Source organism: Spermophilus citellus (assembly GCF_964194105.1).
Source record: "Spermophilus citellus genome assembly, chromosome: 8".
NCBI classification, from domain to species: Eukaryota; Metazoa; Chordata; class Mammalia; order Rodentia; family Sciuridae; genus Spermophilus; species Spermophilus citellus.
This window is the reverse complement of record NC_138189.1, coordinates 9,690,920-9,713,677: the sequence shown is the minus strand read 5'-3', so window position 1 is coordinate 9,713,677 and position 22,758 is coordinate 9,690,920.

Below are 22,758 nucleotides of genomic sequence, written 5' to 3'. Positions count from 1 at the left end.
ATAAAAATTATTATTTCACAGTCTATTTTCATATCATAAGTGAACATAATGCCAGCGTATCATGCCGTTTTATGCTTCCCAAAATGGCAAAATACATAGTGAGAAAAACTACTCATTAATATTTGTAGTTTGAAAATCATGTAGTAATTTCACTGACTGATGTCTAAATTCACCATAGAAAAGAAACTTAATTTGTCTGTAGTGTGGTTTCTGCACATGAGAGTAGTACAGATTTTATTCTTTGTTCAACCCCATTTGGAATTCAAAATCAAATATTTACAAATAATAACTTCACACTTATTATGTTAACATTTAAGTCACTTTGTAGATTAGCTGATTTTAATTTTCAGAAATGTGCCTTTAAAGTAATTCTTATAATCTCCAACAATGCTTTTAGAAATGTCCTACATGGAAAAGCATCATTTCTTGCAAAAAGGAAATGTCAGATGGAAAAACACTAGCTTAGAAGTTTGTTTCCTGTTCATTCTGGAGTAAACATATGAATAATGATATATATAGTTTAAGATGGTTAAAGATACGTGAAAGATAAAAATAAAGGTACACTGTTTTGACAGTCCCCATTTCCAGAAACTAAACATAAGAAAAATGTATTAGTCAAGGTTCTCTAGAGGAACAGAATCAACAAGAAGAATGATAAAAGGGGTACTTATTAGGTTGGTAAGTGACCAGAAGCTGGATAGTCTACAGTGGCCATCTGCAGGCTGGGGAGCTAGAAGAACCAGTAGCTGCACAGTCAAGAGGCTGAAGCCCCAGAACAAGAGTGATCAACAGTGCTACCCTAATTCAAGAGCAAAGGGTTCTGGAGAATCTGCTTTGGAAGAGTGAAGAAGCGAGAGTCTGCTATTCTCAGAGGATTAAAACAGCAATCAAGAACCCATTCAAGAAGAAGTGAGTTTGCATCTGCTGCTGCTTCCTTGCTCTTCCAACTTTTAGTCCATCCAAGCCATCATCCTATTGGTTGGTGCTGCCCACACCTAGAGAGGGTCTCCATTTCAGTTGGCTAACCCACATGCCAATCATTCCTAGACACACCTTCACTGACACACCCACAATCTTCTTAATCCTGAACATCTCTTAATCTAATCAAGTTGACAATTCAAATTAACCATTACAAAAAATAAGTGTATGAGTTTCTAATATTAAAAAACCTCAAGAATTGTCAGGTGAAAGAGGATATGATTATTTTCTTTTGATCTAATTGCATGTTTGTGGACAGAAAAAAAAAAAACACTCCATTACTCACTTTTTTATTTTCTGTGACTACTAGAAGCTTCTGTTGTCTTTTATGATGAGAAACATTGATACACAGTAGGAAAGTGGTTTTTTAAAAGTTAAATAAACAAAAAGTGGATCAGTCATAAGGAAAAAAATACAACAAAAAGGAAGATTTCGGCATAATATGAAAAAGTAATTAAGCTGGGTGTGGTGGTGAAGCCTCTAATCCCAGCAACTCAAGAGGCTGAGGCAGAAAGATTGCACGTTTGAAGCCAGCCTGGGTAATTCATTGAGGCTTTGAACAACTTAGCGAGAAATAAAAGTTCTGGGGATGTGGCTCTGTTACCACCAGAACTGACCAAAGAGAAAATAAGTTGCTACTCTAGGTTGTTGGAGCCCCACTGCTAGGAGTGTCTGAGCTTCCAGCTTCCAGACGGAGGGGCCCATGCCTTCTTTTCATGTATGGGTCAGGCTGGATTGAGGCTGTGGAACTCTGTGTCCTGGTGTCCCTAATTCTCACGTTCTCATCAAGACACATTCCATTATAACTTCTTTTCAGAGGATTTCCATTTGGAACAAGAGTGGGTTGATTAAAGTGAACCCAGGGGCATGATGTGATCAATGCACTTTGGAGCATGAATATCTAACAGCAACCCCTAGACAACCACAGCTGAGGAGAACATCTCACAACACAGAAAAAAAAAAAAAAACTTCTTAACATTATGGAGAACTTTTTTATATTTACAAAACCTTTTTTTTTTCAGAGTACAACCAATGAGTTTCTTCCGTTCTTAATCAAATGCAGAGATTATCAATGAAAGTAAAAGTCCTTTTAATGCAGACACAGTCCTATGTAACCTATAATGTTCTTAGTTAATTTTTTCTGGTTATCAGACTTTTGATTTCCTTGTTAGGAATAGTCTGTTTGAATTAGGTAACACTGCCTGAAAAGAATGTCAGGTCTTAAACATGGGCACATGTAAAATGCTTTATTGGATATGAGAGATCCCACAGATGGAATGAAATGCATACCATTTATTAGTTAACAGAAAGGTATATAAACATGTAGGATATAAATGCACAGAATAAATATACTCAGGCGCAAGCACACACATTCACATAGTCTGTCATATATCTGATACTAACAGAAATCTCACCTCTCTACTACACTGGTTAAGAAACAAGTATCAGTGAAGATATTGCAGGCGAAAAGACTAGGAATTATTGTCATTACTAACACATAAATTAATGAAGTGTCTAATGTGATAGACCAAGTAAGATGAAGTTGTGAGGAATTCATAAAATGCAGCAGACAGAATTGGAAATATAATTATATTAGAAGTGAGAGAGAAAGTTCTAGAAATGACTTTGAATCATCTAGCTCCATAAACAAGTAGAATAATATGTTAGTGAGATTTTGTGTCTTTATGTTAGTCAGATTTCCATCACTGTGACAAAATGCCTGAGATAAAAAAACTTAAAAGAAGAAAGATGTGTTTTGACTCATAGTTTCAAAGGTGTCAGTCCATAGTCACTTGGCTCTATTCATGGTGAAGAGGGTGTGGTAGAGCAGACCTATTCACCTCATGGTGGCCAGAAAGCATAGAAAAAGAGATAGAGAGAGGGAAAAGGCCTGGGGACAAAAATTAACCATTCAGGAGTACACCTTCAATAATCTACTTCCTCCCACTAAGGCCCACTTTTCACATTTTCTATGACCTCCCTGTAGCCCATTAAGTTGTGAATTCATAAGTGGGTTAATTTCTTCTTGAAATCAAAGCCCTCATGATTCCATGACAAAGACCCTACTTCTGAATAGTGTTTCATTGGGGACCAAGCCATTAACACATAAATTTTAGGGGCCATTTTTGCTTTAAACTGAATAGTTACTATAACAAATACCTGAGATAGTCGATCTATAAAAACAAAAAGGTCATTTTGGCTAATAGTTTTGGAGGCTTCAGTTCATGCTTGGCAGGCTTTGTTGCTTTTGAACATGTGGTAAGGTAGCATGGCAAATAAAACCCCCTTTCTCATGGCTGGGAAATGAAAGAGAAGAGGTGACTCAGGTCCCAGGATATCTTCAAGGACACTCCCACCAATCACACAAACCCCTCCCACTAGGGCCCATCTCTTAAAGATCCTGCTGTCTCCCTCTGGTGTCAAGCTGAGGACCAAGCCTCTACCACATGGAAATTTGGGGCACATGTAAGACCCAAAGCATAGCAATAAGGAAAGAAAAGAGGAGCACTCATTATTATCTGCCAGTATTACTATTCTGGAGTTCAAGGAGCATTTCTGAAAAAAATGCAAGACCACTCCTGTGTCAGTCAGGAGGCCAGGATAGGTTACAAGAACAAGTGACCAAATGACCCCAAATCTTAAGGGCTAAAATGGCAATTATATATTTCTTATTCATGCTGCATGTCACAGTAAGACAGAAGGCAAGGGATATGGGTCAGGGGTTTTTCATTGAACCACTGAGAAACCTGGGCTGATGGAAAGGCCAGTCAACATACCCACAGAGTGGAGAACTGGAGGGTCTGCACTTGTAATTGAATACTAGCCCCTTATCACTGCTGCTCATAGTCCCTGAACCAGAAATGTTCACGTAGGCTCTGCAAAGTTATCAAAATTTCAATTCTGCCCTGTTCCCCAAAAGAAGAGGGTTAGAGATGCCCAGAAAACAGAATCAGATATTACCACAAATCTCATGCTTCATTATTGTGAACACTCCAATTTTACCTATAAATAAAACTCTCCTTTGATTTGCATTAAAGCTTTTGTGTGGCAAGCACTGATTCCCCAAATGAAAGGAAGTGGTTTTCTTTGTTAACATTTATATTTAGCAACAGAATACAAGACATCTTTGCTAGGACAGTTGTCTTTATTTCCTATTCTACCCAGAGCCTGATCTAATTATCAATGATACTAGCAGAACCAAAAAGAAAAAGACCAAAGCTTTCATAATCATATCACGCTAATCCCTTGATTTTCACTGCTGCCTGTCATCAATCTGCACAATGACATGCATTTAGGAAGAAAAGAGAAATTTAGTCTTTATCCCTAAGAGCTGATAATGCAGTGCTCCCTGAGCCCCAGAAATAATCTCCTCTTCTGATGAATGTCTTTCTCTAGGGCTGGCCATTTGATGTAGTAGGATAACCCAGGATTGAGAGTTAAAAGGGTCTGAATCTCATTCCTAGCTATATCACTTACTAGCTATGGAATCTCGAGCAGAATAGCTTACTTCCCCATGTCTTTATTTTCTCTGTGTACAACCAGAGTGAAAAAATGGCCTTTCATACATAGAAGATATGCAATGAGATTTCATTTGGTTCCTGCATTCATTCATTTTTCTCTCCTGCTTCCTTCTTTCCTTCCTTCCTAACTTCCCTCCAACCCTTACCACTGTAGCTTGAATTTTTTTTTTTTTTTTGGCAGGGGGATTGAACTCAGAAGCACTCAACCATTGAGTCACATCCTCAGCCTTATTTTGCATTTTATTTAGAGATAGGGTCTCACTGAGTTGCTTAGCTCCTTGTTTTGGCTGAGACTGGCTTTGAACTTGTGATCTTCCTGCCCCAGACTCCCAAGCCTCTAAGATTACAGGTGTGTGCCACATTGTCCAGCTCAATTTTTAATTACATTTTTAACTTCATGATAATCATTTGGGCATATGTATGCATAAGGTCACATTATCTGCTGCTTACTACAGCACCTGGCAATCCTGTGCCAGATGCTGTATCAATGGGAATCCATTTTACAGATGGAGAACCTAGAGCAAGCTCTTGTTGACCTCGAAAGGCAGATGAAATGACAATATTTGGTAACGTAAGTCATTGTAAATTGTACAGCACTGTTTTCTTAATAATTATAAACCCTTGCAGGAAGAATCTAAGTCTATTTCATTTTTTATCCTCTAAGAATCTAAGTCTATTTCATTTGTTTATATCTAGACTAAGATGTCATCATAGCAGGACCCCAGCAGTGGTTGTTATCACCTAGCTTTTGCAAGCCCATTCATGAGAAGCTCTGGGAGGTGAGGATATATATCACAATGTTTTAACCATCTGCACACTTTTGGGTGTTAGGGTGAGTTAGCATGAATAGTGAAAATGGCAGTCTTTAGTCACATACTTGACCGCAAATTCTGTTTCTGCCTCTAAAAACTAAGAGTTTTTGAAAAATTTGAATCTTATTCCAATTCTAGAAGAATAATTAAAAAGCATGCATATTAAATGCTCTACACAGTCCTGGCACATAGTAGGACCAGTTTAATGATAGGCCTCATCATTATATGACTATTTTATAATGTGTAAAAGGAATTAATGTAAGCCATTCATTAACAGTGACTGCTTTACAGTTATACAATATGTTAGAGTGAGTGATCGATTTTTTTGTTCCTGATCAGTATCTATAATCTTGAATTTGCTATGTGAATATTGATAGTTTTTATTTATTTAAATCACATGTTTGAAGAAAAAGATTAAATACATTTGTTCCAAGGAAATGTGTTCACAGATACTAAATAAATTACTTGTAGAACCACTTGATTTACATCAACCCAAATAAGTCTAAAAAGGGAAAAGAGAAAACTTCATGTTTTGGATTTCCACTTTGTAGAGGAATTACCTGCTTAAATGTGTTCTGTAGAAAGAAATTCTGTATCAACTTGTTTTAGGTCCTTCTAAAAACCTGATCACCTAAATTTGTCATTGGGATTTTACTCACTTTAGTGTAAATTGTTGGATAAATGGCAGTGGTGAAAAACAACACTGGGCTATATAAATAGTGGGCGTAGTGTTCTTTCATTTATTAATTAAGTTGAAATTTTGTCCTCTTTAAAGTGGGAATAATGGTTGGTTGCACCTGTCTTAAGAATTTCTAATGATTCTTTATTTTAAAGAAAATTAGAAGTACTTTGAATAGTGATTACACAAACTTTGTAATTTTTCAATGAAACATTCTTCTTATTGCTATTATCATTCCCAGATCCAAGGAATGTTCCACAGAGAACCTAACCTGTCAGCCCCCTTTAATAGTTGCTTCAGCTAGAGAGAAAGCACCTGCCCAAACTCATGTCTCCTTCCTGGGACAGTGTACACCTGATGAGGGGCTCAAGGCAAGGGTGCTGATAAAACTGCTACTATCTAGCTAGTACATTTCCACAGTGAACCTAATCTATTTCAGGTTGAGTATACCTTATCTGAAATGCTTAAGACAGAAGAGTTTGAGATTTTGGATTTGAAGGCAGGGGATTTGAAATACTTGTGTATACATAATGAGGTATCTGGGAGAACAACACTGGGCTATATTCATGTTTCATGTACACCTTATACACATAGGCAGAAGAAACTTTCATACAATATTTTTATTATATATAACATTTTACTGTATTTTTCCACATTCTTATGGATGTATTATAGTTGGGATTTGTTGTTGCATATACTTACATATACACCTGTGACTCAACTTTGACATGAGGACAGATGCAGAATTTTCTACTTGTGGTATCAAGTGGGCACTCAGAAAGTTTTGTATTTTGGATAACTTTAGATTTCTGATATTCAGATTAGGATAGTCAGCCTGTACATAATGACAATTGGAAAGCCCATCACCCCCACATGGTTCCCCAATAGGAGCCAGTTTCAGAAAGTGTGAGCCCCATCCAGGCCCTATGGAATAAGCTATTGACACTTAATTTTTGCTTTGTGTCTCTTTTCTGTATTTCTTGAATCTTTTGAATATCCCCATCTCTTTTGCTTCCAGTCCACAAGAAACTCAGTCTTGGTCATGACTCTTAACCCAAAACACCGTATTCAATTGTTCCTGTTCTTGTTTCATAGTTATACTATTTCTAAAAAAAGCAAAAGTCAAAATAACATGAAGAGGTTCTATTAATGAAACAGAGATGCAAACAGTGAGTCTCTGACCATGTATATTTCCTTGAAACACTAGCATTCGTCCTGATTGTACCAAGATCTTGCTGATCAGACTCTCAATGACTGGGAGTTTTATACCTCTTGTTTTGAGATGCTCGACTTGACAAGTACAATACAAAGTGACTGCAGAGGAGCTGAACATCTTATAAGTGATTTCATAGAATTGATGAGTGTGATCTTGGAGGGAGAAGGGCCGGATATCAAAATGCAAAATCATCAATAGGTGGCAGAATTAAATCAATGTACTGTACTCAAACTAGTCTTTGTTCTAATTCTATGAATTAGATCATGACTGCATTTGTAACTTCTACTTTAGTAAAAGCAAACAATTGTCTCTTTCATTTATCATACATTTTCTCAGACTTGCTTTTATTATTTTCTCCATATTATGCCCCATTTTTTTCAATTGTAGATGGGACACAATACCTTTATTTTATTTATTTTGTGGGTGAGGCAAGTGTCCTATCAGTGAGCTACAACCCCAGCCCTTAGGCCCCAATTTTTGTGGATTCACTTTAAGAAGTCTTTTGTCAGTTTGAATCGCCCTGAAATAATGAGACCCTTCTCTTCTGCACCCTTTGGGATGCTCCCAGACCTCTTCTGTTTGTTCTTATTGCTACTACATTTCTGATCTCTAAGCCACATTTATTCACGGACTCTGACTCTTTGTAGAATCACCTTTCCATCCAGGCACATGATGTCTTAACAAACCCAGATGTTTTCTACTGATATTTCTCTCAGCATCTGGAACTGGATCCCAGGATGTAACATGGAAAAAAATATATACATAATATACATATATATAATATACATAAGCTTGTACCTAAATGAACAAAACAATCACAATCACTGCTATTTTTATCCATTTAAACATCTATGACAAAAAATGTATCTGTGTGTGTATGTTAAATGTTATAGAATATAAATTAGATGAATATAATTAAAGGGGCTTTATTTCTCCCAAATCCTGGGTTATAACAAAACTAAATGACTAGAATAACTATGGGAATGTGGGCAGTCACCAGAGTTGGCTGAAAAATTCTGTGACAGGGAGATCTTGCTTGCAGGACCAACAACCAGAACATTCATCAAATTAAAATCATGTTCAAGTGAAATCCCATTTGCATGACAAACAGCAGAGCATCCATCAGAACAAACACCAGCATTAAGGACTTGGTTAAAAAAAAAATTATGCAAAGAGAAAAAGCAGCAGAAGAAAACCGGACACCAAATGCAGGGTACAAAGAGAAAGTCCGAGACACAAGGCTTTTGGGTAAAATGAACTCCGTCTATAAGTTTCAGCAAAATGCTTGTGAACAGTGTGTTTTGGTAATGCTTTGTCAATCCTTGTAAAATGAGAACAAAGTCCAACCTAAAAGACAGAGGAAAAGGGAGGACAGAGGGATAGAGAAAGAGTGAGAGGGGTTCTGCAGTAGCCAAGAGGGAGAGGGCGATCTTTCTTCTCTGGAAAGAACACACAGGCACAGAGTCTGAAGGGAGATGATCAGCCAGCCAGCAGCCAGCAGCTAAAGGGATTGGCAGGCTGCAGGAAGCAGGTGTGCTTGGCTGTAGAACAAGCATTGCCCTCCAGGACCTGGCATCTTCCCAGATACATGTGTATCATGCAGGCATATGGGGAGGTGAGGAAGAAGGACTAGCTAATGGGGAGGTGGGAGGCCAGAGTCGGGGGCCTCAGCAGAACCCAGGTATCTCACACATCCTCAGGGGCCCTCGAGCTCTCTGCTCCTGGGAGCTTTAGAAGAGACCTCCAGGGTTCACCCCATGCTTCTCTTGGTCCAGTTTTAAGGAATCAGATGACGTGGCTCAATCTTGTCTGTGATCTTTGTTATCTCCCTGAGCCTCGGAGTTCTCCTCATCTAAGAGAGAAGACAAAAGTAGGATATTGTGAGTGTTACATGATGGTACATGAGACTGTGTCTGACACACACACAGTGCTTGCTTGTCTTGGATACTAGGAGGCCCTTCTTCTCTCCCCATCCAGACACATTCATGGTTGCCAAGCCCATATTTTATTATTTTATGAAAAATACTCAGATTTTTCTTTCTCTTCCTCTTTAATTATGAAGCAGCATTTATTACTGGGAGGCAGTAGGAAGTGAAAAATTCTACAGGAGGAGTCCTGGACTGAGAGCTAAGAAAACAGGGTACTATCCTGCTTCCTCCTCTGGGTTCTAGCTCAACCTTGGGATGACCACATCTCTATATTCTGGTATCCTCATCTGTATCGAGGTTGTCCAGAGATACAGAATCAACAGGATGCTATGCGAATGCATAAGATAAGGAATGGCTTGCCCAGTTATGAAAGCTGATGGTCTCCTCCTGGAGACCCAAGAGAACCAGCATGGTCAGTTTCCATCTTGAAAGCTGGCAACCTCAAGACCCAAGAAGAGCCAACGTTTTCATTCAAATCCACAGGCCACATCATGGGGTGTGGTGGTACATGCCTATAATCCTAGGGGCTCAGGAGGCTGAGGCAGGAGGATCACGAGTTCAAAGCCAACCTCAGCTAAAGTGAGGGGCTAAGCAACTCAGTGAGACCCTGTCTTTAAAAAAAGCCATATAAAATACGGCTGGGGATGTGGCTCAATCGTCAAGTTCCCCTGAGTTCAATCTCTAATCCCCGCCCACCCCCAAAAAAGGCCACATCCCACTCAGCTCAAGGTGATTAAGCAAGAGAAATACTATCCAAGGAGCATAAAGCCTTTTGTTTCATTCAGATTTTCAACTGATTGGATGAGGCCTGCTCACATTGAGAAGGAAATTTGCTTTGCTCAGTCTACTAATTCAAATGTTAATCTCATCCAGAAACACTCCCACAGAATCATACAACATAATGTTTGAACAAATGTCTGGGCACACTGTAACCCAGTCAAGTTTATAATAGAATTCATCGTTACATCAACCCAGAAGTGTATGACCCAGTGCCCTGCAAAGCGGCTGCTATTCATCATCCTTCAGGAGATAAGGTGCAACCTCTGGATTCTATGGAATTATGATTCGGATGTGAGGTGTCCTCCAAAAGCTCACATATGAGAAAAGGCAAGAAAGTTCAGAGGAGAAATGACTGGGTTATGAGAGTCTTAACCCAATCATTGAGTTATTCCCCTGATAAGGATTAACTGAATGGCAGAGTGTGGCTGGAGGAGGTGGGAATTGGGGTGTGGCTTTGGGATATATAATTGTATCTGTCAAGTGGAGTCTGTCTCTCTGCTTCCTGATCTCATGTGAGCTGCTTCCCTCCACCCCACACTCTGCCATGATGTTCAGCTTCACCTCAAACCCCATGGAATGGAGCCAGCCTTCTATGGACTTAGACCTCTGAAACTGTGAACCCCTAAATAAACCTTACTTCCTCTACAGTTGTTCTGGTCAGGTTCTTTAGTCACAGCAGCGAAAAAGCTGACTAAAACATAGAGCATGCTGAGGAGGCATGGAGGGAGATGGCTCGCTACCCCATTGGGAAGAAAGCTGGACATGGGCTTCATAAGGAAAGCCATATCCTTCAGGAGGAAGAGGAAGAGAAGGATCAGAACTGTGTAAGTGTGTGCTTACCGTGAGGTGAGCTAGGAATTTAACGTGCATTCCTATCTCCTCCTCACAGTGGTCCTCAGAGCTGAGCTTCATTATGTCTACACCGGAGAAAGAAGTGGAGACAAAGAGGGTTGAGTAACATGCCCCAAGTCCCTTAGTGAGTGAATAACGATGCTAAAATTTGCCTGCCAGCCAGGCTTCTGCTCCCTTACGTACCGCTTGCTTGCTTGGATGCTTCCAGTGCTGTGTCCTGGGCAGCAGGAAATGGCAGGGACTCAGCAAACTTGCGCTGAATGGATAGGTTTTTGTTTGGTTGGTTTTGTTTTATTGATTCATCTTAGTCATACATGACAATAGAATCCATTTTGACAAAATTATACCAGCATAGGATGTATCTTACTGTAATAGGACCCCATTCTTGTGGGTGGGCACGATGGTGGAGTTCCCTTAGGTAATTTTGTATGTGTCCATAGAAAATTTAGGTCACATTCATTCTACAGTCTTTCCTATTCCTAGGCACCCTCTTTCTTTCATTTTCCTTTTTCTAATCGACTGAACTTCTCTTCTTCCCCCCTTGATTGTGGTTTAGATTCAGTGAAAACACCCAACCTTTGTTTTGGGGTGACTGGTTTAGTTCACTTAGTGTGATATTCTCCAGATCCATCCATTTAATGCAGAAGCCTTCATTCTCCTGCCTTTGTCCACACCTGTTCTTTCACCAGAACACCTGGGCAACCCTACTTGCCTTTGCTCTGTTTCTGAGCCAGTCAATCCCAACCTCAACCTCAGGCTCATCAGTTGAGGTGGGCTGGGTATTTCTTGTACAAAAGATTGTGCTTTCTCCAAGATAGAAAAGGACTCTGGTAGCTCAGAAAATCCCCAAGTTCGAGTGCTTCAATTCTGTCTTCCTGTAGGATACACCAAACACCACTCACCTTCCTCCCTGGATCTCTCTTGTGAAGAGGCTTACCACACACTATGGAGCACTCACATATGTGATATCCAGGATGACACTGACACCAAAAAGGCTCGAGTTTGCATTCTGGTCTTCCACTTTGCGTTTATGAATTTGAGCAAAGCAAATTTTTAGAGTGCAAATTGTATATGATTGCATCTAGCATATAAGACTGACATGCAGTTTTAATGTTAATTCATGCAAAGTATTTAGTATAGTGCCTGGCACATGGGACAGAAGAAGTGAAGATGAGAGAAGATCTATCAGCTTTTACTATCAACCAATAAAAACCTTCTATGTCATCTTATAAGAGATGATTTGGCTACTCTGAAAAGAAATTTCCTGTGCTTATATTATGCTAAATGCTACTTGAATGACTTACATTTTTGCATTCTGCATCAGAATGTGGAGCCATGACAGGGTGTGTTTTGCTAGCTGAGTTGGCTCTCCTGCCTCATGCCCCTCTTCTTGGCTTATACACATTGACTTAAGAGAATACCTGAACCCTGCGTCCCTCCCACCCACTGCCTGCACTGTCTGCCAGCCATAGGCGCTATGTCTCCATATTTACACAGAGATGTATCACTTTTTTTTTTCAAAAAGTTCCCTTTCACTTGAATTAATAGCCTAATTGTCCCAGTTCACCACTTCCAAAGCCACTACAGTAAGTAGAAACCAGAACATTTGGATATCGCCTCAGGCCTCACTGTGAGTTTTTCCATTGGAAATCTCGGCTACTGCCTGTTTTCTTAATGACCTTCCATTGCTGCTCGGAGAATGTATAATTCATTCTCCACCTATTCTCACTAATCCTACTTTCCTAAAATAAATATTAACTCAACTTATCTGCTAAAACAAGCCCAAATCAAGTCCATTATCAAATGAACTCAGAGGCAAAACAGAATGCAGGGAATAGGGGCCTGTGGAAATTACCTTTCTTGGAAGGGCAGGTCCCAAATCCCCTTTGCCCTGTAGTTCCACTCAATAAGCCTTTCCTGAACACAGGTTCAGGACAGAACACTGGCTTCATACTGGATTCAGGGTTAGAAGGCCTGATAACAGAAGTTGAATTCAAGTTCCATCCTTATTCATTATCCCCCTCCCCGCCACTGCTTTTTAGGGCAGTGCTGGGGACTGAACCTGGGGTGTTGGGCCTCCTGGGCAAGCACTTTACCCCTGAGTTATACCTCCACACCCCATCTTTATTCTTGATCAGCTATAAATATCTGGAAAATTATTCTGAGGTTCTATTGAGGTGGGATAATAGCATCATTACAATCGGTGCCCCTGAACTTCACCCTAGAGGCAGCCTGGCACACACAATTTGAAGTAAAGTTTCTCTAGATTTGTCAGTGATAGGACAGTGAGTGACTTGTAGAATATTAGAAGAAACCATTGACATCTTAGGCATGGATGGATCGTGGGGATAAAGGTTGAATGGCTCTACCTCAATTGAAGAAGAAATTTATTGTCATATTGCCTGAAAATGTATAGGCCCCATTAACTATAAAGATATCTTTCTCAGTCCAGTTCTATTTTAGCTGGCTTTGGTCCTAATACCCTAACAGCACACCTGTTTGCTGCTAGCACAGGAGACTGGAGGAGAAAGTCTAGAAATGTCACTTGCAGCCCAAATTCAGAGGAGTTTGTGTGCAAAGCACCATTCCAGAGATCTCACCTTTCTGTTTGAACTTTGGGATGGTATAATTTGGGAAAGTCTTTCTCCATCTGGATTAGACCACTTGGATCTTCATAGCACCATATTAAGCCATGAACGTCTGACCCATTCTCAGCATCAGAAGCCACGGAGAGAACCAAGACCACTGAGATGGCACATAGGAAATGACTCCAGTTTTGTCATGCCGATCCACAACTACAAAGACAATTGTCAAATATTTTATGAGAATTGTGCATTCAGGATTGCCTGTATTGAACTTCACCCCAATAAATGATATTGTCTACATATAGAACAGACCCTCTCCTGTAAGCAAAAGCAGAGTGTACCAAAGCACAATGTCAGGAATGGGTTGAGAAAACTGCTGATTGAACTCAACCTCCAATCTGACTGCCCAATCATCTTCCTAATGCTCTTTTCCCTTTTATCATCCCACCCAACAAATCCCTCTCCTACTTCCTTCCCAGGGATGTGATGACATATTGAACAAATATGTTAGAAAGGACCAGATAGATCATTAAGTCCTGAAGACGCCAGAGGTCATTGCCATTATTAGCCATTGCAATAGCTGCTACAGAGTGTCCAAAGATGAAGTTCTTGCGACTGCCTCCACGCAAGGCTGTGAACTGGAAATAGGCTCTTTAGGAAGAAAGATTCAGAGTTGTAGAAGAGGAATGATAATGGACTAAAATGCGAATGTTTAGGAAAATGCCTGTGTTATTAAAGCAAAATCAAATCCAAACAGGGCAATTATGGAGGAAAAGTTACACATGCCTTAGAAATCCTCAAAGAAATATTTTTGCCCTCTGCAGGGATCTATCAATGCACTCTGAATACAGCATCATTAAACCTGCATGGGCCTAATGAGGTGACTCCACATCACCCAGTTAGTAAACAAACAAAAAGGTCTGCTCCAGTTTCCCAGAGAGCTCTCCAACCCACACACCTTCTCCTGAGCTCAAATTAAGGAATTAAGTATTTCAAATCCTTGAACCAGCTTATATTCAAATCCTTAATTGACAGAGTGGGAGCCAGAGGAAGGAAAGGAGGGGGTATGCTACCAATTTATTTCTCTCATCAGCTTCTACTCCCTAATGCTGTTTTTCATCAAGAGGATAGGAACTAAAAACATAGTTCTTTGTTCTAAATACTTTAAGGATAAAATAAAAATAGAAAATATGACCAGAAAAAAAAAGATAAACTACATAGATGGCTATCAGATTATAGTGTTTGGTCCTCCATTATTCACTGATAGTTTTGAACTATGTTTTGGTAGCATGGAAATATACAATTTTAAAAATACCCTCCAAACTATTCTAGAAGTGGGTAATTAAACAACATGGCAAATTGAATTTTAAAATTGATAATGCACTATATGCAAAAGGTCTGCTCCTAGCATCTCCCTAATGAGTAAGAAACAAAAGCCAAAGATGCATGAAGGTATTATCAGTTTCCTTAACTGGGAAAACTCTTAAAATACTTCAGCTGTGTGATAAAACTTGAGAGGACTTCAACATGAGAATTCTAGATACGGTGAATGCAGTTACATTTCCTTTCCTTCCTCTTCTCCTGCTCCTTTCTAAAGGAATAGAAACTGTTCCTTCTCAAACACTTGTCAGTATTGTGGGTTGCTAACTGGGCTGACAATGTCTCTGCTTACACACTGTAACTCCTAGCATCCTGATTACACAGAAAGCCACAGTTGCTTCTCTATTCATCTAGGTGAATGAAATTCTCCAAATAACCCAAGAGCAAAACATACCAATTTTAATTCTACTCCCCAATATGCATGCATTTAGGTCATTTTTCCCTGTTTATTTATTTATTTTTGTTCTAAGAATCTCTGATGGAGAACATTTTTTTATACAAGTCTTGATCTGGTTTTCTGCATCTGGAATGGACCATTCCTGAACATTCTAAGTAGAGTAATGGATGCAAAGCCACAAAGATGGAATTATTACCCTGGGACAATTAGGCACTTGGAAAGTCCTTAATTTGAAGTTTAATTCCATATACAGGTTTAATCAAGGTATACATGGTGGGAAAATGGTGTTCCAGAAAGAATGGCTCAGAGGAGACCAAGGCCAGGCTGGTGGGTTGAGACCAGTCCACATGGGCAGGCAAGAGTCAACTGAATGTCCCTTTTCCCAATCCCATGATCAATGGCTTTCTTGATGAGAGCTTGAAATTGGTTCTGTGAAAGCATTTACACCAGGAGAATCAACTATGACTACAAATCAAAGTGTTTTATAGTGTCCCACGGAGTACATTTTTAAGCACAATATGCCTGAAGGCTTAAGAAGGTCAGTCTTTTAGACTTATCTGATGGGAAAGGCATTATATAAAAGGCCTCTTATTTCCAGTGTTTCTTAAAGAAGTCCAGTGAGGTAGGGAGATCCATCCTGGGATGGTTTTGCTTTCAAGGCATTAAAGCATCCCAATGCAGAGTTTTGGGCAAAACTGTCAATTCTCCTGTCAATTCTCCATGTAGGGATGAGTTTCAAAGTACTTAGATTACTTTAACCACATAGCTTATTACAGCTTTGTTGTGTCATAATGGGTCTTGTCTAGCTTTGGAATCAGTCTGTGAATAAATCAGTATAAATTTCCCTCTTTCTGTTACCTCCAACCCCTGATTTCCATCCCTTCCAAACAAATCTTCTCCAAAGTGGCCTCTCATATACACAGGCCCCTTACTCCTTACTCCTGGCCATGGGTTCAAAGCTCTCTGGCTCATCTGGGGTAGCTCTCCCTTCCCTCCCCCCTCTACTTTAGGAGTCAAGCCCCTACAACTCCTTACTGTGCCGCTACAGCTAAATAGCCTAAATAGCGGTTCTCAGGCTAAACTTTTGATTGGTTTTTCTCTCTTCCTGGTTGGATTGTTTCCTATTTCTAGTTTCTGATCTCACATTTCTCAAGGAGTCTAGGATAGGCACTGGTCATTGGGTTGGCATGACCCTTGAAGCCTCTTTTATACCAGTTGATATTTTTGTTTGTAAATAAAGTATGTTTTCTAAGCAAGGCAAGCAAGCATTCTACCAACTGAGCCATATCCCCAGCCAAGGTATGTTTTGTAGTCAAACACAGATGCCTTAAGAACAAGAAGAAGGGTCAAATGGTGGTTCAAATCCAAGTTTTCTGAGGACTCTCCATACCACTTTCCATAGTGGTTGCACCAATTTGAATTGCCACCAGCAATGTATAAGTGAACCTTTTTCCCCGTACCCTCTACTAAATTTTATTACTTTTGTATTCTTTATAATTGCCGTTCTGGCTGTAATAAAATGAAATCTTAGAGTAGTTGTGATTTGGATTTCTCTAATTGCTAGAGATGTTGAACATTTTTTCATATATTTGTTGATGGATTATTTCTTCTTCTATGAAGCGTCTGTTCAGTTCCTTTGCCCATTCATTAATTGATTACGTTGTTATTGTTGTTGTTATTTTAGTGATAGGTTTTTTGAGTTATCCTGGATTTTAATGCCCTGAGTGCATGTGTTAAAGATTTTCTCCCATTCTGTGGGCCCTCTCTTTGTGTTATTGACTGTTTCCTTTGCTGAGAAGCTTTGTATAAAAACAGCATGGCATTTGTAGCAAAACAGATATGTAGGCCAATGGTACAGACTAGAAGTCACAGACAAACCCACATAAATACAGTTTATCTCATACTAGATAAAGGCGTCAAAAATATTCACTGGGGAAAAGATAGCCTCTTCAACAAATGGTGCTGGGAAAATTGGAAATCCATATGTAACAAAATGAAATTAAATCCCTATCTTTCATCATGCACAAAACTCAACTGAAAGTGGATCAAAGATTTAGGAACTAGAATAAGAAGTAAAATTAAGAATCAATAAATGGGATGGATTCAAACTATGATACAACTTCTTGAAAGAGGTTTGTCCCTGATTTGTCCCTGAAGGGTCATTTGACAAAGTCTGAGCATGATTTTTATCTCCACAACTATGGCGAGCATGCTACCAACCTCTGGGAGTTAAAGATCATGGATACTGCTAACTGTTCCACAATATAGAGAAAAACCTCCCCAATAACAACAACAACAAAAATGTTTAGCTTGAAATCTTATTTCAGGCTCCCACCCACTTCAGCTCCCTGGCTCATGGGAATAAAGGGTAGGTGAGGGCTAGCCACTTATCGAGTCACTTGTTCTAGAGACATAAAAATCTAATTGTATTTTCTCAATCCCTTCAGTCAACCCGGGTAACCACTGAATGCATCATATCATAAGGTTTAGTGTACCCGTGTGTTTATTTCAATTCAAGGACAGGAAGTTTCCCTCTTGACCCTCCATAAGATCTTGGTTCTGATTCCCAGTCCTCGGTTTATATAGCAAAGCCCCTCACTCAGTCCTTGTATGTACAGCATCAAGATTGTCTAAATATGGGTGTTGGGAATCTTCGTCTCTCACAAGCACACCAACTATATCCTAAGGGCGCTTACCCTTGATAATCACTAATTCAGGCTCAGTTTAAGTAGGTGACTAAAAATGAAGAGACCAAAGGCTGAGGGCATCTAAGCTCCCACCTGCTTGAGTGATTCTGAATATTTGCTAAATCTCAGTCAGTTTTCAGATGTATAAAATGAGGGTGCTATCAAAATGCACTTCATGAAGTTCTGAAAACTAAGCGAGGTGGACAAGTCAAGTGTCTAGCAAGATGTCTAGCAACTACCAACTATTTGGCAGATCTGAGGTGTGGGAATAAGTCAGCTTTAGGTTCTTTATGGTTAAAAAGAGATGGAAGCCAAAGGATTATTTTCACATTAGGCAATTATAAAATATCATTAAACTAATAACCTACTTACTATATGTACTCCATCAATGTTTTATGAGTTGAATTAAAATAGACTTATTTGAGTATACACGTATCCCATAATTTGTAACCCAGCAACAATCAAGTAGAACAATACAGTGTTTGAAAGGAATAATCCTTGAGTCTTTAAAGCAGTAAGGAAGGGAAAAAGGGGAATGTAGTTCATAAAACACAAGAGGTATTTCTGGGAGGCAGATCTTGGATATCACCTCTTTCTACATTAACTGTGTCTCGGGAGTCCAAAGTATCTTGCTAACCTGATGACTCCTCACAGCATCCCAATATGATCATTCCAATGTGTTGAAATTTGAGCAAACTGAACCACAGAAAACTGGATTGAATTGACCAAGGTCACATGGAAGTCAAGCCTAGAATAGCACTGATGTGTGCTGGTTTCCCGTTCAGCTGTGACCCTTCTCAATTCACCTATTTGAAGCAGTCTGGTTGGAAATATTTAATGGCATCGACATTTTTGAACCATTAACATTTTTTTTTTTTCTGGCAGACTTCCTTCTTTTCCAGAGTGAGAGAGATTTCTTAAAATAGAGTCTTTGGATAATGTTGATTGTCAATCTAAGAGTAGTCAGTCTAAAAGCAGTGAATCAATTTTAACCTAAAAATGTGCATTTTTGGACTAAGCAAAGAGAAAAGTTTTGTACCAATATCATGATTCTTGAGAGCTAGAAATGCTGAATGAAGAGTATTGAATATCCATGTAAGAGTTCTACCAACTTGGAAAACCTGCGTTCAGAATAAGAGCAAACTGTTAGTGCTGAGCTTGAGTTCCTGCCAGAAAATGCAGTCCCCCTTGGCACCCTGCCCTGACCTTACAATCCTGGGCATTGGCTTATAGCTCATGCTACAGCCAACTCATTTCCTCCAGCCCAATCGATGGCTTTCTAATAGCTGAGCATCCTGCTCCGAATCACTTGCAAACCGCTAAGACACACTTTCACTGTTTATTTTCTGACTTGAGATACAGAAGAGCAAGGTCAGTTGATTTCTTTCAATTATTGCTCCTAAAATAAAAACATTCACTTCAGTCTTCTGAACTTCTGAAAACCAATGTCTGATAATACTGCCAGTTCAGCAAATTCATTTGCTCACAGTTTCATAGTTTTTCCATAACTTTGCCTTCTATGTCTGTCTGTCTGTCTGTCTATCTATCTATCTATCTATCTATCTATCTATCTATCTAAATGAACTTATTACTAGTTAGATAATGGATAGTTCTTTTACACCTACTAAATCCTAAATGTAGGATTTTGTGCTACATATGCCCTTAGTGAACATTTAAAAGAAAAAAAGAAACTGCATAACAGGCAATGTCTTTATAATAAGGAGCTCACTTTTCATGACAGCTAGAATGCGCAGTTTTTGGTCAGAATAACTCCATATTGATCATACAACAGTAAACAAAAAGATTTTTCAAATGGGAAGGTATCTGTTCAAGAGCTATAGAAAACAGAACTGAATAGGTTTGTAAGTTAGGCAGAGAACATTTTCTTAATATTACAAGGTAGTGTGAGAAAAAGAATAAATAGAAGTGAAATCACCGTATGAAAGTTTGGGTATGGAATTGCAGTGGGCAATAACTTCACTACTCACATCCTCTTTGGCAGTCGATGTTTGCATAAACTGCTACACCGCCACCACCACCACCACCACCACCATCTAACAAATACAAGTCAAAGAGAAGAGAAATGCTCATCAGCAAGTCAGGAAACCAGAGCACAAATATCATTATCAATTATTACTATCAGAATCCCTTGTCCTTTTTATGTCTATCTGAGACCACTATTACATCAAGATAAGGTTGCTTACTTTCTCAGGATTTGAAATGCCATAAAGTATGCTGCAGGGTACTTTGTTTGAAAGTGATGAATCAGCAGACATGGACCAAAGGACAGATTAAATTTTGCTGACCAACTATCGGCAAGAAGTGGGAAAGTATGCGGTATGACCAGTCCGTCTATCTTAAATCTGTGTTGTCATTCACTTAAATGTTCTTTTAAATGGAAAATTCTATTTTCAGATGCTGGCCTTCTTTGAAAAAGTAACTGGAATAATCTGAGGTTTTTTTTAAGCTCCAAATTCTGTTTCAGACATTAGTTGCTTGTTGCTAAGACACCATTATAGGCCAATTATCATTAAAACAGCCTCTGAAATTAGATATCGGATGAAAGAGAATTGTTCTCTTTTTTTCTAAAAGCAGATGCTTGAACAAAACCTTTCTCTAGTTAGAAAAGCCTGTTTGGGTTCAGGCAACTTTTCCTTTTCATGTTGTGGACAAATGGTGAAGGACAGAAGATTTAAGAAGTGAAAGAAAAACATAGATAAGCGAATGCTACATGATTGATAAGCTCTTGAAGTCGGGTTACAGCCATGAGAGCTGTACATAGATACAGTTTGAAGGCTGAGATGCAGAAAGTTATATTTAAACTTGAGAAATGGTTCAAAGCTTTACTTTTACCTTTAAAAAAGGGGGTATAATTGACATATAATAAAATGTAAATTTTCTGTGTATATTAACCAGCTTTAACCAAAGTATCCATTTGTGCCACCCACCTTCAATTGATGATACAGAATATGGCTAACATCCCAGGAAGCCTCCTCCTGGTACCACTTTCCAGCCCTGTCTCACCCCCCCCATCAACAGCCATAATCATATCCATAGATGACCACAATTGTTTTCCCTATTCTGGAACTTCATGTAGGTGAAACCATATAGTCTATAATTTTGTCTTCTTCTGGCTTCTTTTGCCCAACTTCAAGGTTTTCGAGATTTTTCTCAAGTTACCTTTTTCCGTAGTATGTTACTTTTTATTGCCAAGTAGTACTCCACTAAATGAATACACCACATTTCTGAGTCTACAACCTCTTAGTGAACATTTATTTTGTCTTTCAGTACTGTGAAGAAAGCTATGAGTGTTCTTTTATGTATCTGTGAACATGTGTTTTCCCTTCCATTTTAGGATTTATTCATAGGACTGCACTCCCCACAACTCTGTTTATAAAGACTTAAGTGTCTTGTGCCCCTAGAAGCTCATTTTAATTTGAAGGTACTGTAAGTCAAAAATATACATAGCATCACTTTTCTACCAAACTTGGCTTAGCTTAGTCTACCTGAAATACGTTCACAACACTGACATTAGCCAAAAAAACAGAGCGAAATCATCTAACACGCAGCCTATTTAACTAAAGCGTTGAGTCTTTTGTATCACTTATGGAATACTATGGCAATACAGTTCATTGAAGTATGTGGGTTGCCCCCTGCATAATGGCATAGCTGACTGGGAGCTGCAACTCACCGGTGATGCCCAGCACTGACAGTGTTGGCCACATATCCCTAGGCTGGGAAAAGACCCAAAAATTAGTGTAAGCTTGATACTGAGTACATATCACTCCCTCATGGTCTGACAGCTGAAAAATCACAAGTCAACCATTGGAAACTGGATATGACTTAGCATGTGATAAGTTCAAGGCCCTTCCTCCTTCTCATTTCCCTTTGAATGATTAAGATCTCCTTTTAACATCCCAACAGTTTCATCAGGTGAAGGGCATAATAGCAATACCATCAATTAAATTAAAAAGTGCCTGGGTGCATTGGTGCATGCCTGTAATTCCAGCTGCTGGGGAGGCTGAGGCAGGAGGATCACGAGTTTAAACCAGATTCAGCAACTTAGTGAGGCCCTAAGTGACTTAGGAAGACCCTGCCTCCAAATTAAAATATATATGCATATATATGTATAAATACACACATACATATATATACACATATAGATGTCTATGTGTGTGTGTGTGTGTGTGTGTGTATGTCGCTAGGGATATGTCTCAGAGGTTAAATGCCCTTGGGTTCAATCCCCTGGACCTCCCCCCACAAAAAAAATCGAAAAACAATCTCAAATTTTCAGGGTCGTTGCTTCTGGATCTCACCTAGGTGGGGCCCTGGGCACTGTTTCTAGGTTCCATAGATTACCACTTGCATGTATTCAAGTCATAATAAAAGAGGATGCAGTTTTTGACATTCCACCTCCAACGAGGATTTGGTGAGCCTCTCCATGTTTTCAGAGCTGTAGGAGGGTCTGTTGATAAGGTCATGCTTAAAATTCACTCAGGTGCCGCTATGAGATCCTGGCTGACGGAGATGTGTTGGTTTATTTTCTGTCATCCACTAAGGCTCTTCTGAAGCCTGGTGGACTCTGTGGCACTGGATGCTCGATTGGAGGATGGTGGTCTGGATGCAGGCTCACTAGTGCATGTATTTTGGCCCATGGGGTGGTGAGCATACTATCAGCACTTGGCTCTGGCATGCCCAGGTTACACCTGAAGTTCTCCCACATTTCTTATGCTTCTTGGAATGGAACACCCTCCCTGATTCAATCCCAACTGTTGTTTCTTTTTGCTCCTTTTCTTGAGATGAGCTGATATGCAGAGGACACCATTTGAATGCCCTTAACTGATTTATCTCCTCCTGGCTATGATTTTTTTCTGTTAGGTTTGGTCCTAATTTTACCCACCCTCTTGGCTCTCTTGACTCTTGAGCATGGCATGCTGGCATGG